Source organism: Triturus cristatus, chromosome 5_2 (assembly GCF_964204655.1).
Source record: "Triturus cristatus chromosome 5_2, aTriCri1.1, whole genome shotgun sequence".
Taxonomy (NCBI): Eukaryota; Metazoa; Chordata; class Amphibia; order Caudata; family Salamandridae; genus Triturus; species Triturus cristatus.
The window spans coordinates 870,362,999-870,382,319 of NC_140588.1; positions in this window are offsets into that span (position 1 = coordinate 870,362,999).

Consider the following 19,321-nt stretch of genomic DNA (forward strand, 5'->3'; position numbering starts at 1 on the left):
TGGCTTTAATCCATTTAGTGATTTTGATCATGCATGCAGTGAATTTGTTTCTTATGTTGAGGTTCTTTTCTGAGATGGAGAATATGAGCTGCATGTCCTTGGCGCGGGAGAGGATGTTTATGTTGTGTACCTTGATGACGCTTGCCAGAGTGATCCTGTATTGTGTTGAAGAGGGTAGTGCTGAGTGATGAACCTTTGAGGCACTCCATATATGAATTTGTGGACTTCTGAGGAGTAAGGTGCTAGGATAAAAGCTTGTGTTCTATCCGTTAAGAAGAAGCAGATCCAGAAGAGAGCGGGTCCTTGGATGCCAATCTTGTGGCAGGTGTCTGATGAGGAAGGGGTGTCAGACCATGTTGAATGCTGCAGAGAGGTACAGGAGAAAGGGCCGCTGGGTTTCCTCTGTCAAGGATCATATGGATGTCATCTGTGGCAGCGATGAGTGTTGTTTCTGTAGTGTGGTAGGGCCTGAATCCAGACTGTGTGACGTGGAGGAGTTGGTGGTTGCTGAGGGGGTCCATGAGGCATCGTTACGTTAGTTTCTCAGATAAATTTGATGAGTATGTCAGGAGAGAGATGGGTCTGTAGTTCAAAAGCGTGGCTGGGCCAGCGGATGGTTTCTTGAGCAGGGGCATGACATATTTCCAGATGTCTGGGAATGTGGCTGAGTTGATGGAGGCTTCATTAGGAGTACAATGGTAATGGTGTGGTGAGGTCAAGTGTCAGAGGGGTCCCCAAGTGGATGGTCTTCATGGTAGAAGTGATATTGACATGGTAACAACGAGCCACAAGGTTTGGTATATCAACGCCAATATACAGTGTCCCTATGTTTAGAGCTTTAAGTCATGGTCAAATGAGTGGAGAAATGTTCCAAAACGCAGATATTACTCATTAGATATTTATGCATTTTGCAATATCATAGTACAAATAATGTACATGGGCTCAACAAACTTCGTTATTTGTTGACACGATTGTTTTCATCCTGTTTCCATCAAATGCAGATGCCTTTGTTTGCTTTAATTAGGAAGAGAACGTAGGAATAAGTACCTGCCCCTTTAAGCCTATTCACGAGCATTACCATTGAAAAGTAGGTGAGTGACTTTCAGGTCAGACTATAATTGACCAATGGCGGGATTGGTTTTCCTTCCTTGTTAGACCTTAATTGGTTTTCCATCACAAATATCAGTGTTTGTCCTCACCCAGCGGCATGTGCATACGCCTTTAATATGCAAATGGATACTATTGCTGTGAAGCGCACGATAGGTCAATTTAGATTAAAATTGACCAATAGTAAGAGGGCTTGCGAAATATAGCAGGGTTCCCAATCATCGGCGGCGTTTGTATACCGATACGATTCCTTGAAGCGGGATGAACAGAGAATGAAGATAACCTGGTGAGTGTAAATCGGCCTTTCGGTAAATAGTAAATATAGAAGGGGCTTCTCCTTCTGTTTCTTTGAACGTGGGGCAGTTAAAGGTAGTCACCTAGATATATACACTCTCTTTTAGATGACGTTACTGCACGTCTTTTCCAAAAAAAAACGAACGACTCACACACACGCCGCGGTTCGGATGGGACAGCCCCAACGCTGAATGTTTATACTTTGTCAAGTAAGTATCATAGAACAATCGTAAGCTAAAAGAAACAGTAACTGATATCCCCACTACAAGACATTAAATTTAGGGAACTTTGATGTTGTGTTTTCTTTCAGATTGAAGGGCAATATTGACTCTTCAGTGAGCTTCTTTCAACACGCGTTGCTACATCTTTTAAATAACAGTGGCTCACCCGCATATTTAAAATCCAACGGTAAAAATCTGATCATCGCGGGTTGGTGAAACGCTATTATATTTTGAGTAAGTAACATACGGAACTCACAAGTCATTAGTAAGATCTAGTCATACCTATAAAGAAATAAAAAAGCAAACCAAACAAATATTAAAACATTGATATGGTGCTCTTTTCTATACAGCACAAGAAATCAATCTGAAAAGTACCTACTCGTTTGATGCACCTTAGGTTGGCGGGAATTTCTACCCGGAGCTCATTGGAAATACGCGGAGATTTGAGAGTAAGTTAGCCAGTGCTATACACACAAAGCAGACAGATTCGGATCATAGAGATCGTGCCCATTAACAAAAAAATAAATTGCAAAAAATATCTATACCATCTCTATTTTTATTCTGTTGCAGAACTTTTGGCACTAATACGTCCCATAACCCCTTAACAGTAATAAGGCATCCCGGTACAAGGTGGACAGACCCGCCAAAACGCCCCTGCTAGTGGAAATCAGTCAGCGGCATGTATACAAAAAAATAAGGTAATGAAATAAACATGTAGACACGACTATATGTACAGCGAGTAAATAGAATCCCAATGAACTTCATTTTCGCTATAATATTTGTCATAAATAGATTCTAAACCAGGTTACGAGAAAACTATAAACATCTATAATTATTAAAAATAGTACTTAAGTAACCGAATAAATAGTATAAATAGTAGATGGATTGACTATACCGTCTCATATAGATTGAAGGGGCGTAGTAACCGCTAGATGTATCCGGATGCTTTAGACTTTTTCAACTCTGGAACTGTAATGGACCTTTTAGAATACTGCAGACCGTCAAAGTGAATTGGAAATGAATGAGATCGATTTTGTCTGATCTTTTGTAAATAATATGTATAGGAATTCGTATAAAGATAGAGATCGATACATATTTGTAGATAGTTGTAAATTAAGACAGGTTTTTTAGAATTATTAATATGCACTTTAGTTTGTCATGGTATGTACAGACAATTATAGTTTGTTTCTCTTATTGTAGGAGGTATCAGAATTATGGCCACCTGAAGAAGGCAGAACGCCGAAACGCGCGTAGAATCAAGCATTAGCCATAACCAATGATTATTTCCTATGTTGTTTTCTGTTTTTCATTGTTTTTGTTTCTCCCTTTGGTATTCCTTTGTATAGTAGAATCACAAGTGTCTACATGAATATGATATGACATAATGATTTTGATACAGAATATGTATAAAGAAGGGCTATACATATATATATAAAAATAAGAACAAGAAAGTAAGAAATAAAATGATTTAATGAAAAAATATGTGTATTAGTTGTCATATTCAACCAATAGGGGTTCAAAACCAAAGTGTTTGATTGTTTGTGCATTACCTTTGTTGAATTATTTCCTATATAGTTTTGTTAAAAAAAATATATATATATATCATATGGATGTCATCTGTGGCGGCGATGAGTGTTGTTTCTGTAGTGTGGTAGGGCCTGAATCCAGACTGTGTGACGTGGAGGAGTTGGTGGTTGCTGAGGGGGTCCATGAGGCATCGTTACGTTAGTTTCTCTGATAAATTTGATGAGTATGTCAGGAGAGAGATGGGTCTGTAGTTCAAAAGCGTGGCTGGGCCAGCGGATGGTTTCTTGAGCAGGGGCATGACATATTTCCAGATGTCTGGGAATGTGGCTGAGTTGATGGAGGCTTCATTAGGAGTACAATGGTAATGGTGTGGTGAGGTCAAGTGTCAGAGGGGTCCCCAAGTGGATGGTCTTCATGGTAGAAGTGATATTGACATGGTAACAACAAGCCACAAGGTCAGGGTTCATTCTTCAGCCATGATTAATGCCTCTATTTCCACCAGAGCGGTCCCATCTCCGTGGAAAAGAGTGATGGTGAAGTCTCTTGGGTAATTATCGCCCCATCTCGCTTCTCCCAGGGATCAGTAAAACGGTGGAGAAACATGTTAACCCAGGGCTCTTGATATTTCTGGAATCCCACAACCTCTTTCACCCCTCTCAAACTGGTTTTCATCCGTGTCATGGAACAGAAACTGCTTTGTTAGCAGTAGTCAAGGAGTCTAAAAAGATTCTTGATGCTGGTGGTTCCACAGCTGTTATCCTCTTGGACCTCAGCGCAGCCTTCGATACGGTCAACCACCAAATCTTGGTCCATCGACTAAGAAGCTTGGCGGTGACCGGACTTGCTTTAACCTTGCTGCAATCATTCCTAGAAGGGAGATCCTCCCAGGTTTTCGAGGGTGAGGTAATCTCAAAATCCATGCCTCTCCACTGCGGAGTCTCCCAGGGATTGTCCTTGAGTCCTTCCCTTTTTAATGTCTATATGACTCCGCTTGCAGAGCTTGTAGCGCTGTTTGGGGTTCACATAGTGACCTACGCTGATGATACCCAGCTGGTCATAGCACAGATAATGCCTCCCTCGACCTTTGTTCTTGTTTAGAAGAGGTATTCAAGTGGATGAATTACTCTTATTTAAAACTCAACGGTGATAAGACCGAGTTGATGCTCCTTGGTAACCCTTCTCTCTTTAAAGCAGACGTAATGTGGCCAGCCTGTATGGGACCTGCCCCTGTCCCTAAGACCCAGATAAAGAGTCTGGTTATTTGGCTTGATCAAGATCTCAGCTTTATGGTCCAGTCCCGGAAGGTTGCGGCTTCCTTTTATGGCATCCTTAGGATGCTTAGCAAAGTGCTTCCACTTCTCCCCTTCCAGGCAAGAAAGCTCATGGTACAGGCCCTCATTCTTTCCTGCCTGTGCTACGGGAATGCCCTTTACCTTGTTGCTCAGGGCTCTAACTTCTCAAAACTCCAAACGGTACAAAACAGCGCAGCAAGGATTCTCGTGGGGACTTCGAACTGAGAATCCGCAAAACCCACCTTGAAATCCCTTCACTGGCTCTCTGTCCGTGATAGAGTTAACTTTAAGGCTATGTACATCGCCCACAAGATGTTAGCAGGGATCGGACCAGCGATTAACAATTCCATGGTTCAGCCCTATCTGACGAACAGACGGCTGTGCTCTGATGATTTGCACCTGGCTGTCCTTCCCAGGATTAAGAAAGCCAGAAGTAGTGGTCGTCTATTTTCTTATAACGCCGCACGTCTGTGGAAGTCCCTCCCTCTTCGCTTATGGAGGGAACCCAGCCCCTGGTCTTAAGAAACTGTTAAAAACTTGGCTCTTCCCCTAAGTGTTGCTAGGATGTCTTCTTGGTTTACTGCTACAGCGCTGGGATGCCCCTGGTTAGCTACGTGCTGAACAAATGCTGTTTTTATTTCATTTCATGGTGGGAAGTTGCGTTTGGATGAATGAAGGTGTCTGTTTGAGGGTCGAAGGTGCTGTATATGATGGTGATGTTGTTACAGGAACATTCTAAGAGCTTGTTGCAAAGCTCTTATGAGGGGGTGATGTTGCTGTAGGGAGAAGGAGGTGCAGTGAAATCTTTGATGACAGCAAAGATTTCTTTGTTGCTGTTAGTTCAGGAGTCAATGTGATTTGCAAGAGCTGTGATAGTGGTGTCCGTATCTGCTGGTAGCATCATCTTAGGGCTGACTTGAAGATGTCTTTATCTTTGTTTTCTTGACGTGTGCTTCATTTGTGCTCCAGTTGCTACCATTGGCATTTCATCTTCCTAAGTGCCTCTGTGTACCAATGTGCCTATGGTCAGGCTCTTGCCATTGGGTTGCGCTTGAGGTGATCCAGGATGTCAGCAAATGTGTGATCCAGTGGTTGAGGTTCTTTATGGCTTTCGGGAAGTTGCTGGTTTGCTCGGGCTGGAGAGCAGAGAGGGTGGAAGTCCACTTCTCTTCTATGATGCTTTTCCAGCCACAGCGGGTGGTTCTGGTGGTGTTAGGTCAGTGGGGATGCCAGATGGGTATGCTGAGACTGACAAGGGCGAGGTCTGTCCAGGGCATAAATGTTAGCTTGTTGAATGTGATGTTGCTGATTGACAAAATAAATGTGGCTAATAGTGTCTGATAGTGTGGGTGGGTTTAATATCTAAGGGCGGGCAGATAACGCCGCTCCGCCAGCGGAGTGTGCAGAGTTTAGCCTACTCCGCGCTCCGCTGAGAAAGCAGAGTTTAGGCAAAACTTTGACTCCGCAGATATGGAGTTAGCCAGCCCCCCCGCTGAAAAGAGGCTCCCGCCACCACCCCCCCTAATAAAATATATTTAAAAAAGGATTGATAAAGAAAAAACAAACTTACCTCTACTGTGGAATCTCCAGGCTGTCCTCCTCCTCGCCGTCTCTCTCCTGCAAACCCCTACGTCAGACGTATGTCTTGCGAGAACTGTGCATGCGGAGGAGGAAGGTAGCCTGGAGATGCCACAGTAGAGGTGCGGGGTAGGTGGGGAGCGGACAGGAGTTCCACTGAGTTTTTTCCCAACTCCGTGGAACTCCACGTAGTTGCACTACGCCAGCTCCGCCCGGGGTTATTTATAAACTGCTTTTTATTGTAGAAGGGCCATAGCATCTGATTGTTGTGGTCTTGAAAGTTAAGGTCTCCAAGGAGGATGAAGGTGGTGGTGCTGATACTGAAGGAGTGCGAAGAAGTCCATGATATCACTGGCAAAATGAGTAAAGGGTTCTAATGGTCTGTACATGAGGGTTCTTACAAGAGAGAGGTTCACTGTGATGCGTATCTTGAACATGAGGTGTTCCATGTAGCTTGTGGGGGTGTCTATATAGGTGGTGCAGCTGATGGTGTTTTGAATTTGATGGCGACTCCTCCTCCCAGATTGTACTGATGGTCTTGAGTGGCAATCTTGTTGCGATTTCTGATGCAGAGGTTGGGTTTAGCCATGTTTCCATGAGGAAGAGCAGGTTTGGAGCATGGTCAAGCAGTAGGTCCCACATCTCCGTGACGTGTTTGGTGGGTGAGCGGTTGTTGAAGAGCATGCATAAGAGTGTTATCTGTTGTGTGGGTGGTGTTTGGTCTGTGTGAGTGAGGATGGTTGGTTTTTGTTTGGAAATGGGGTGCTGGGTACTGTTGGAATGGGAGCAGTCGGTCTGGAGTGCGAGAGAATGCATCAGAACATACAGGAGGCACATATGAACGCTCCTTCCATGTTGTGTGGTGAAGTGTGGCAGCAGTGTGGAAAGCAGGGGCTGGTATTCAGAACACAGAGGTGCATGGCAAGGTAGCGGTGGGTAGGAGAACCAGGGTTCCTGGTGCTGGGCATGGTCCAGGCATGGATGGGCACAGATGGGCTGTCCTTGGTGCACATTTGGTCCGCATTGCAGTTGCCATTAAGGAGGCCCTGGGAGGAGCACAGGGAACTGTGAGTGGGAAACAAGTGATGTCACTTCCTGTGCAGTTGGATGATGTGAGATCCTGTGATGTTATTTCCTGTGCTGATGGGTGATAGGAAATGAAGTTCTCTTGCTTACCTTTTTGTTTTAAAGAGGATTATGGCAGGAAACCAGTGATGTCACTTAAAGAGTATATGGATGATGGGAAATCCAGTGATGTCACTTCCTGTGCTGATGGATGAGCAGAGATCCAGGTTTGTCACTTCTTGTGGCCCATCCCTTTGAAGCATTCTCCATGACAAATTCACATATTAAGGCAAGACGTGACATAACAGGGAATGATTCCTATTTGGAGAAATCAATTGGGAATGCAATGGAGCATGATAAAGAGATTATTGTGTTTTATGCTGATCAGATTGATTTCCAATCAGAGTGATTTCCACCATGAATGGGAATGGTTAGTCTTTATTCTCAGAGATATTGTTTCTAAAAACATGTTGATATTTAAATCTATATGAGCAAACCTCATAATTTTAACATAGGTCTTTTGCACATAGTTTAATGTTTGTTTATTTGCATAAGGCCACATTCTCAGGTTATATGATGCAGCTTTGTAGAGCACACTATCACCATGGAGGGTATCCTGGAGCTGAGCGGGTGTGAGTGTAGCTTTTGGAAAATGGCCCTTTCTGCAGGGTCACATCCAAACAGTTTGCCTCCCTCTTCCTACTTTTTGTTGAATTCATTTCTGTTGGCCTTAGGACTCTGAGCACTTTACCAGTGCTAAAGTGCATGTGCTCTCTCCCTAAAACATGGTAATATTGGCTCATACCCAACTGGCATATTTAATTGACTTATAAGTCCCTAGTAAAGTGCACTACGTGTGCCGAGGGCCTGTAAACTAAATGCTACTAGTAAGCCTGCAATTACAAAAAAGGGAAACCCAATCAACCCTTGTGGGCTTGGGTACTCAAATCTAAACTGGTAACGGTGCCAACAAGGGATATTGTTATGAAATACTCTGTTTATGATTTTCTCCTATTCAGTGCAGCAATGCATCTAGTTTTACCTAGTTTTAGATGCATCCAGATAAAAAAAGGAAGGTTTATGTATGCTTAGTATTAATCTTTCCAGCCTGGTACTTGTTTGCCGAGGCAGCTAACGGCTTTTCACCGAGCCACAGGGTTGGATATTATATTACACATGGTGTGGTGCCCGGACTATTGACGATAGGACCATCTGGTCAATTACTGCGAATAGAAGTTATTTACCCTTCATCCCTTGACTTAGATACGATATATATAGCGACACCTCTTACCTATTGGTGCCCTAATCAGTCGACCGATGAGTTGACAGGCCAATGGCTGACTTAGTCCATCTCTTAGTTGGTTCTCACATTATTATTGCTATCTTGATCAATCTTGAGTAGGAGCCTGGGTTCGAATAGAGGCCATTGCACACTGATGCATATCATTGCAAGTCGAGAAAACTGCTATTTGCCAACAATCCAGACATTGTTCTCTCAAATATTTATAGTAAGTACAACTGCTGTCTGGCACACACTTTAATTATGGAGTAAAATTCAAGCACCCACACTTTGATTCATAATGGCAGAAGCTATTTCCTTTCGCCCTATCACGATGGTGGACCTTACATTGGGAGCTACCCACTTTGGGTTCTTTGTCTTTTTAAGTGATTTTATGTGTATCCATTTTTTTAAACATAATTTATTTTAATGTTCAGAGGGGGCTTTTTGTTTTCATACAAATGATACAGTCCTGAGTATGGTCTTGGAGATGAAAACATTTTGAGACCGAAACGTCAATGCATTTCCCATCTTTCTTTTGATAATATCCAATAGAGCTACTTTGTAATGTCCATCAGACATATATCCTCAAGATATACATAGAAAGTGGGATTCCAGTACATCGACGTCTGTTTCAGAACATCTACCCAACTTGTGTAATAGACTATACAGTATCGATGTATTTGAAACTTTATTATAGATACCCCCTGGACAATATCTTTATGAATGTTGAATTAAAATTTTGTTTTGAAAATGTATGTTAAATACAATTTTTTCAATTGATACACCTGTATTAATAATTTGTCTTTCTGATTATAAATATATTCATTGCATTGATATTGAATTAGATTCAGATGCAAGTGGCAGGTGTTAGAACTGGGTGTCTCTAGTTGGCTGAGGTAGGCCATTTAGGCCAAATAGGGACCCTTGCTTCTAGTCAGGGTAATGAGGGACACAGTCTTAGATAACCCCTGCTCACCCTCTGGTAGCTTGGCACGAGCAGCCAGGCTTAACTCCAAGGCAATTTGTAAAGTATTTGCAACCACACTCCCAGTAACACAGTGATAACACCACAAATGGACACCACACTGGTTTCATAAAAATAGCGGCAACTTTATGAAAAGGAATACGATGATACCAAACGATAGTAATCCAAAATATGCGTATTCGTAATATTTTGCTTTGCCGATTATTAGGCCAGCCATCACTTGTAGGTTCTTGTGGTATTAATGAGCAATTCACGATCTCTAATGCAGTCCTAATGCAATGCTATACACTTCATAATGCAGTCTGTAATGTAGTACTAAGACAGTCCTTAATGTAAGAATTAGGCAGTTCGTAATGCAAGAATAATGCGGTAAGTAATGCAAGAATCCGGCAGTTCATAATACAAGAATCATGCGGTAAGTAATGCAAGAATCAGGCAGTTCATAATGCAAGAATAATGCGGTAAGTAATCTGCGCGGTCAACTCGTGCACCACTAGGCCCCAACAGTAGAGACAACGGTTGTAAGCTTAACGGGGCGGCCCCGGTACTGCTGGGCAGGTATGGGCTGCTCGGTGACTCAGCGCATCTAACACAGTGCAGCGGGAGAGAGATTAGGGCACTCCTGTACTCCTCCTGCACACCTCCCCAGGCCACACACGCTTGTGGCTGCCGACTGGAGTCCAAGCCTTACCTGGGGAAGTGCTCTGCCTCGCATTCTCCCTCCGCTCGTCGGATGTCCTGCTGGGCGATCCTGATCACGTTGCAGCTCTGTTGCTAGGCGACACTGTAGCCGGACGGCTTACGGCGCTGCCTTCTCCTTCGTTGAGGATCTTGTGACGATTCCTTTTGATGAACAATGATCACAATCCCTCTCACCTTGTAGCTTCCTTAGCTTCAAGAAATCCTTTAGCACGTTGCGGCTCGGGCAGGCTGCGGCGATCTTTCCTCACATTCTCAGTTACGATGACGGCTCGGGCCACAAACAGCAATGCAGCAGCGTGGACGATGTTTCACGCTGCGGGGGCAATGCGTTCACGGGGCTCCTCGTAAACAGCACCACGGACCACACAGCAGTCTCAGGCGTGCAAAGAGCACACGCACACAGTGTTGCTGAGACACAGTCCGTGGTTTCAAGTAAGCCTTTAGAAGATTGCGGCTCGTGCCGGCGTCGGCGATCTTTCCTCACAGCCTCAGTTACGAGGACGGCTCGGGCCACAAACAGCAATGCATCAGCATGGACGATGTTTCTCGCAGCGGGGGCAATGCGGTTATGGGGCACCTCGTAAACAGCACCACAGACCATACAGCAGTTTCAGGTGTGCAAAATGCACACGCACACAGTGTGGCTGAGACACACTTGGAAACTTTTATGTTCCTCAGTTTCCACAACAGGGGACCAGCTCTCCTCGGGCCCTTGGAGACAAATTACTTCAGGACACAGCACACAGCAAAGTCCCTTGTCCTCTCCTCAGTCAAATCAGCAAACTGCAGGCCTGCCCCAGAACACACAACAAGGGCAGTCCTTTTCTTCAGTCTCTTCAGCTCTTCTTCTTTGGCAGAGATTCCTCTTGATCACAAAGTAGTTTCAATCCTTTTTCAATATGGATTTCAGTCTTCAGTTCAGGGGTTTCAGCTCTTACATTTATACCCCTAAATACCTTTGAAGTCTTTGTGTTCAGTGGGCTCTAACAACGGTCCAAACCAGACCTGGGTGTCTTCCTGCCAGTGCACAGCCTCTTTCTTTGATAGTCAGGGTCTGGGGTCCAGACGCTCAGCAGGAGGTGGAGCCATCCTTCGGTGGCAGCAACACAGTCCTCTTCACATCCAGGGGGCTACTCCTCCCCCCACATCAAATGCAGAACAGCCTGTTGCTGTCTCACCTACTCCTCCCTGGGGTCGGGACACTTCCAAGACCCTGTCAAACCAAACCCAGACAGGCAATACACAACCAGGCAGAGGCACACAGGATGGTTTAAGACAAGAAATCAGCCACTTCTAAAAGCTGGGTTTCTAAACACACAATTCAAAAACCATCTTGACAAAAAAAAGTGTTATTACATTCTGAGTTCAGGCACACTAAACTCCATCTCTCCATCTTATGCCTTTGGGAAAATATGCTGGAAACCTGGTACACGCAAAAACAACAATTGATGGACAGAATGCAGAACAATGTCATACATTCACCCCAGTACAGAGATCTGGGACCAAATCCATCGTTTTTTTGCTCACCATGCCATTCCAGTTTAAACCCAGCCATATGCAAATCAGTCTTGGCCCTTTGCCTCATGGGAACAGTCCAGCCCGAACTGCCAAGCCAGGTCCTCCCTGGACTGGAAACAAGCATCCTAGGACCGGTTTCGGGGTTTCACCCCTCTTCCGCCAGGATAGCTTGATTCCAGTGGCATGGAGAGCACTGGACTCACGTCTGAGCATACCCGTCCCACTCGGGGTGACAAATGCAAAAACAACAATTGATGGACAGGATGCAGAACAATGTCATACTGATTTGCATATGGCCATGTCTGAACTGGGGTGGCGGAGTGAGCTAAAGAATGATGATGGATTAAACCCAGATCAGTTGACTGGGGGTGAGAGCTTGCATTGTTCAACACTTCGTCCATCATCCCCTTTGGTTTTGCTTTGTTCGCCCTAAGTTGGCAGGGTATGCCCAGACGTGGGCCCATTGCTCACTTTGCCACTGGATTCAAGCTAGCCTGGCTGAAGATGGCTGATTAGCCAGAAACCGGTCCCAGGATGCTTGATTCCGGTCCAGGGAAGACATGGCTTGGCAGTTCGGGCTGGACTGTTCCCATGAGGCACAGGGTCAGACTGATTTGCATATGGCCATGTCTGAACTGGGGTGGCGGAGTGAGCTAAAGAATGATGATGGATTAAACCCAGATCAGTTGACTGGGGGTGGATGTATGACGTTACAACGCATGCTATTACAACGCATACCTTTACAACGCATTTTTTACAACGCAAGTACTACTACAACGCATTACTTTACAACGAATACTCTTACAACGCAAAACCTATTAAAATACTGAAAAGTGCTGTTACAACGAAATCAATTACAACGCATACCATTACAACGCGATTTTTTTTTTTTTTAAATTAAAAGTACAATAAAATCTGGCACGGGATGCAGGGAAAGTAGGGGTTTTAGGGTGGGGAAGTGTATTAAAATGTGGAGAAAAACTGAACGTAAATCTACTGAAACGCATTACCCAATTAATACTCGAGTATTAAAATTAATACTCGAGTATTAAAATTAATACTCAGCATCCCCCATAAAATTCCGTTTTCACACATTTCAAAGTTTTACAAAAATGACGAAAATTTAAATAACAGTACATACACATTTTTATCATAATTACATCGGAAAGTAAATTATCAAAGTAAAACATAAGACACATACACATAGGCGCCATTTTAACCATCTCACTTGTAAAACTTGTCCTACCACAGTTTCTATGTAAACAATACCAAAAGACATGTTCCAAAATGGATGCCAAAACGGAGCAAATGAATGAAAACAATACTTTTGTAAAAGCATTTTTAAATTATCATTTTCCACATTAAAACAAAGTATGTAAAAAAACACAACGAACGCAGTTTTTAAAAAAATTAATAGTGACACAGCGTAAAACTTATAAATACCAGGAAGACACCATTTTGCACTCAGTTGATTATCAACTACCAGAGAGACCAGACGTGAAAAGCTGACCCTCTGTCACCTCCACTGCGACCTCCTCAGAGAGAGCGCGGAATTCTTTCGTAAAAGCATTCCAATAGAGCAACTACTAGTAAGTCATTACAATATTTTTAAACGTTGGTTTTGCGTAAAATATATTTTCTTAACCCAGAAAAAATTTAAATAAAATTCATAATAATAACTTTAAAAATGTACTGTTTCTAATTTATTATCACTAAAAATATACACCAACTTAAAACAAGTATTTTATTTTCCAAAAACAGAAACTCGGAATATATTGAGATTCAACAATTGGTGTACCTAATTTAGCATCACCACCACGTTATCGACTGACATATACAATTGTGAAGGTAAATGTAATTTATTTGTAATTGTTTTACTTGTAAAATATATTTTAATAAATTAGCTAAAGTGATGTATGGCAAAGGTGTTTTTTTTTTTAACCTCAATCTCACTACATCATAAACGAAAAAATACCATGATGCAGGAGTAACAATTACTAATAAGACTTCAGTTGGGTACTACATCTGAAAAAGCGATTCATATTACTAGGGTAACTATTTCTATTCAAAGTCCTAGAATGTTCAGCATTACAGTAATTTAGTGATAGTATCGGAGTAACCTTTTTTTTTTTTGAAAAATGCATTAAATGTGTAATATGTTTACTTTTACCAATTGTTACTCATACTCATTTGTCATATATCATATTGTTTAAAATTTTTATTTTTTTTCCAACCAACGTTGGCTAAGGAACATTAATTTATTAAACATTTTTTTTTTCCAGAGTACATCTGTACCAAAAAAATAACTTTATCCTGCTGCAAGCATTACCTTAAAGGCACGAAAACAAACAACAACTGAAAAAGGTATGTTACCTTTTCAGTATTATTTTTTCTATAAATTTTTAATCCTTCCTTTTGCAATTATTACTCCTCTAAAGTACCTAATTAGAAAAATAATGGATAGTTTAGAGTAACAATACACTATTCCTACTCCAGGAAGGTGCAACATTAGGGAGATTTTTTTATGGTGTAGGGGTACATATCTCTATTTCAACTACAGGAAGGTGCATTGGTTAGTACAGTGTCATGTAGTATTAGTTATATTGTATGTCATTATTAATTTAAAGATACTCAGATTTTACATTTCAAACCAACGTTAATTTTTTTATTATCCTCTTTTTTTTCAAAAGACAACAATTTGATTCGTTGCAGAAAGATTCTTTCCATCACATACGTTAAATCTTGAGCCAACAGACCAAATCATCTTCAGAAGCCTCGCCCAGAAAAGCAATTTCTACAAAACAAGGTATTGATTTTCAGCATGGTTTCTTAACCTTCAATATATTAGACTAGCCATCTCATTGCTAATGTTGAAAAAAAAACCAATTTAATTATGGTTACATTTGCAGAATTCAGAATTTTATTTCATGACTAAAGGTTGGTGTAGCATTAGGGAAAGTGTTATCTACTACAACTTATAACAAATATACAATTTTTAAAAAATTATTGTAAAATCGCATTTCTCAACATCGTTCAGTTTTCTCATTCTTTTCTTTTTTCACTTTTCCAGACATTTATTTTTCCATTAGAAATCCAATCACCACATAAGTGTCTACTCCAGCCTACACGCCATTCCCACTTAAGAAGAGTCAGCAAGAAAAGCAAATTCGAAAGAAAAAGGTATTTTTATCCAACATTCTAAGGTGCAGCAGTTGTAAAAATGTACCATGCTGTAGGGGTAACAATTACTATTCTAACTCCAGGAAGGTGCAGCAGTAGAGAAACAGATGGATGGTGTAGGGGTGCAATTTACTATTCTAACTCCAGGAAGGTGCAGCAGTAGGGAAAGTGTTGGATGATGTAGGGGTGCAATTTACTATTCTAACTCCAGGAAGGTGCAGCAGTAGGGAAAGTGTTGGATGGAGTAGGGGTAACAATTACTATTCTAACTCCAAGAAGGTGCATCAGTAGGGAAAGTGTTGGATGATGTAGGGGTGCAATTTACTATTCTAACTCCAGGAAGGTGCAGTAGTAGGGAAAGTGTTGGATGGTGTAGGGGTGCAATTTACTATTCTAACTCCAGGAAGGTGCAGCAGTAGTGAAAGTGTTGGATGGTGTAGGGGTAACAATTACTATTCTAACTCCAAGAAGGTGCATCAATAGGGAAAGTGTTGGATGATGTAGGGGTGCAATTTACTATTCTAACTCCAGGAAGGTGCAGTAGTAGGGAAAGTGTTGGATGGTGTAGGGGTGCAATTTACTATTCTAACTCCAGGAAGGTGCATCAGTAGGGAAAGTGTTGGATGGTGTAGGGGTGGAATTTGCTATTCTAACTCCAGGAAGGTGCAGCAGTATGGAAAGTGTTGGATGGTGTAGGGGTGCAATTTACTATTCTAACTCCAGGAAGGTGCAGCAGTAGGGAAAGTGTTGGATGCTGTAGGGGTGCAATTTACTATTCTAACTCCAGGAAGGTGCATCAGTAGGGAAAGTGTTGGATACTGTAGGGGTGCAATTTACTATTCTAACTCCAGGAAGGTGCAGCAGTAGGGAAAGTGTTGTATGGTGTAGGGGTGCAATTTACTATTCTAACTCCAGGAAGGTGCAGCAGTAGGGAAAGTGTTGGATGGTGTAGGGGTGCAATTTACTATTCTAACTCCAGGAAGGTGCATCAGTAGGGAATGTGTTGGAGGGTGTAGGGGTGCAATTTACTATTCTAACTCCAGGAAGGTGCAGCAGTAGGGAAAGTGTCGGATGGTGTAGGGGTAACAATTTACTATTCTAACTCCAGGAAGGTGCATCAGTAGGGAAAGTGTTGGATGATGTAGGGGTGCAATTTACTATTCTAACTCCAGGAAGGTGCATTATTAGGGAAAGTGTTGGATGGTGTAGGGGTGCAATTTACTATTCTAACTCCAGGAAGGTGCAGCAGTAGGGAAAGTGTTGGATGGTGTAGGGGTGCAATTTACTATTCTAACTCCAGGAAGGTGCAGCAGTAGGGAAAGTGTTGTATGGTGTAGGGGTGCAATTTACTATTCTAACTCCAGGAAGGTGCAGCAGTAGGGAAAGTGTTGGATGGTGTAGGGGTGCAATTTACTATTCTAACTCCAGGAAGGTGCATCAGTAGGGAATGTGTTGGAGGGTGTAGGGGTGCAATTTACTATTCTAACTCCAGGAAGGTGCAGCAGTAGGGAAAGTGTCGGATGGTGTAGGGGTAACAATTTACTATTCTAACTCCAGGAAGGTGCATAAGTAGGGAAAGTGTTGGATGATGTAGGGGTGCAATTTACTATTCTAACTCCAGGAAGGTGCATTATTAGGGAAAGTGTTGGATGGTGTAGGGGTGCAATTTACTATTCTAACTCCAGGAAGGTGCAGCAGTAGGGAAAGTGTTGGATGGTGTAGGGGTGCAATTTACTATTCTAACTCCAGGAAGGTGCATTATTAGGGAAAGTGTTGGATGGTTTAGGGGTGCAATTTACAATTCTAACTCCAGGAAGGTGCAGCAGTAGGGAAAGTGTTGGATGGTGTAGGGGTGCAATTTACTATTCTAACTCCAGGAAGGTGCAGCAGTAGGGAAAGTGTTGGATGCTGTAGGGGTGCAATTTACTATTCTAACTCCAGGAAGGTGCAGCAGTAGGGAAAGTGTTGGATGGTGTAGGGGTGCAATTTACTATTCTAACTCCAGGAAGGTGCAGCAGTAGGGAAAGTGTTGGAGGGTGTAGGGGTGCAATTTACTATTCTAACTCCAGGAAGGTGCAGCAGTAGGGAAAGTGTCGGATGGTGTAGGGGTAACAATTTACTATTCTAACTCCAGGAAGGTGCATCAGTAGGGAAAGTGTTGGATGATGTAGGGGTGCAATTTACTATTCTAACTCCAGGAAGGTGCATCAGTAGGGAAAGTGTTGGATGGTGTAGGGGTGCAATTTAGTATTCCAACTCCAGGAAGGTGCATCAGTAGGGAAAGTGTTGGATGGTGTAGGGGTGCAATTTACTATTCTAACTCCAGGAAGGTGCAGCAGTAGGGAAAGTGTTGGATGCTGTAGGGGTTCAATTTAGTATTGTAACTCCTGGAAGGTGCAGCAGTAGTGAAAGTAATGGATGGTGTAAATGTTATGTTTTAGATATTTCATAATTTTATTCAGGCTAATTTTTTTGTCTTCTCTCCTCTTTTCAGATAATGTCTAGCCTGGGAGCTGCCAACTTTATTAAATCCAGGAAGGGCAAAAATGTATTAAACCATGGTGGATACATATATAGTAAGGAAAGAATAAGTTTAACTAGAAATTATTGGAGGTGTGTGCAATACTACACTACCCATTGCAGTGGCAGAGCGGTTACTGTTGATAATTTGGTTGTGAAAACCACAGAACATAACCACTCTGCCTCTGCAATGGATGTAGAAATTAGAGAAACAATAAACGAGATGAAAACTATTGCAAGCACCTCCAATGATTCTACAGGATCAATTTTAAGAGAGGTTGCACAGCATGTCCCCAGTCATGTTGCTAGTAACATGCCTATAATACCTAATGTGAGAAGAATTATTCAGAGACAAAAGCAGGCAAGTAACATTCAATTATCTACACCACATACTTTCTCTGACATTAGAATTCCTCATGATCTTTCTATTTCTTTTTCTGATGAACCTTTCCTTCTGCATGACAACGAAAACCCTCAGAAACGTATTCTAATTTTTAGTACCCCACGTAACCTTGCTAAGTTAGAAAGTAGTGAAATTTGGATGATGGATGGGACGTTTAAAAGTACACCCCATCCTTTCACTCAAATTTACACTATACATGCTAAAATTAACAATAGTGTAATTCCCTTAGTTTATAGTTTGCTACCTGATAAGACTTCTGCAACATACACTGAACTTTTATCAGTGATTAAAAGTAAAACATCTTCAAGTCCTCGAAAAATAATTATTGATTTTGAATTGAGCATGATCAATGTGATCACTAAAACGTACACGGATACCCAAATTCAGGGATGTTTTTTCCATTTTTCGCAGGCATTTTGGTGTAAATTACAGAAAACATCCCTAGTTGCAGATTATTCTCGGGATAGCAAACTACAATTTGAACTAAAAAAATTAACTGCTCTTTGTTTTGTTCCTCCCGATAGTGTGGACGAGTACTACACTGCAATTATAGAATCTGTTTATTATACGAGTAACGAAGAAAAATTGGCACCCATTCTAAATTATTTTGAGGACACATGGATTGGACACCTAAGCAGATCGGGTCGCAGGAGGAAGCCACGATTCCATGTGGAGTGGTGGAACTGCTACACGAGTTGTTTAGAGGGAGAAGCAAAAACAAACAATGCCATTGAGGGATGGCATAACTCCTTCAACCATACAATTGGCAAACCACATCCTAACTTCTACTCATTTTTGGAAACTTTGAAGAAGGAGCAAAGTTTCCAAGAAATGAGAATAGCACAAACACTCGCAGGTAGTCTAAACCCACGAGTAACAGTCAAAACAAGGGAAATGTCTGAGAGACTATTGGCAATTCTACAACAATTTTCGTTGTGTGTGGCTATAGACTACCTGGAAAATCTTTCTAACATTCTTTCTTTTTAAAATAATGTAATAACTTACTTTCCTGCTTTGCTTTAAATTTTACTAATTTTCAAATTACAATTGGCATACAATGTTTTTTTCTAAAATATTTTTCAAACAAACAAGTCGGGTCCTTTTTTTTAAAACAAATCTTCATTTCAAACAAAAACTACCAATGTCTACAAATTTACTGTCCCATAGTATTTGAACTATTGTTCTACATCGGAACTCCATTAATATAATTTCCGAAAATTTTCAATTTAATTACCGTCAAAACAAATCACCAAAACTGAAACATATGTAAATTCTACAATTCAAACCATATTCCGAAATGCACTTTGCAGCTTAATCATCATTTTTATAACAATCGTTAATTTCCAAAATTTGAAAGTACGCAACTTTTTTGCACTTAGAAATGAAGATCGACATTACTTTTGTTACTTCCTAAATAAAAAAATCAACTTTCTGAACAGTAACTTTTAATTTTTTAACAGTTACATACTTTTTTAAACTAAATAAATAACTTTTAGCGACCCGACATAGGCATACATTAATGACATTAATGTGGACATGTTTAAAAACATTTAAGTAATCAATTAGTTTTCCCGCAACCTCCCCTTATTCTTTCCTCACTATATATGTATCCCTTTTAAAGGTTTATTCTACAATTACAAATGAAAA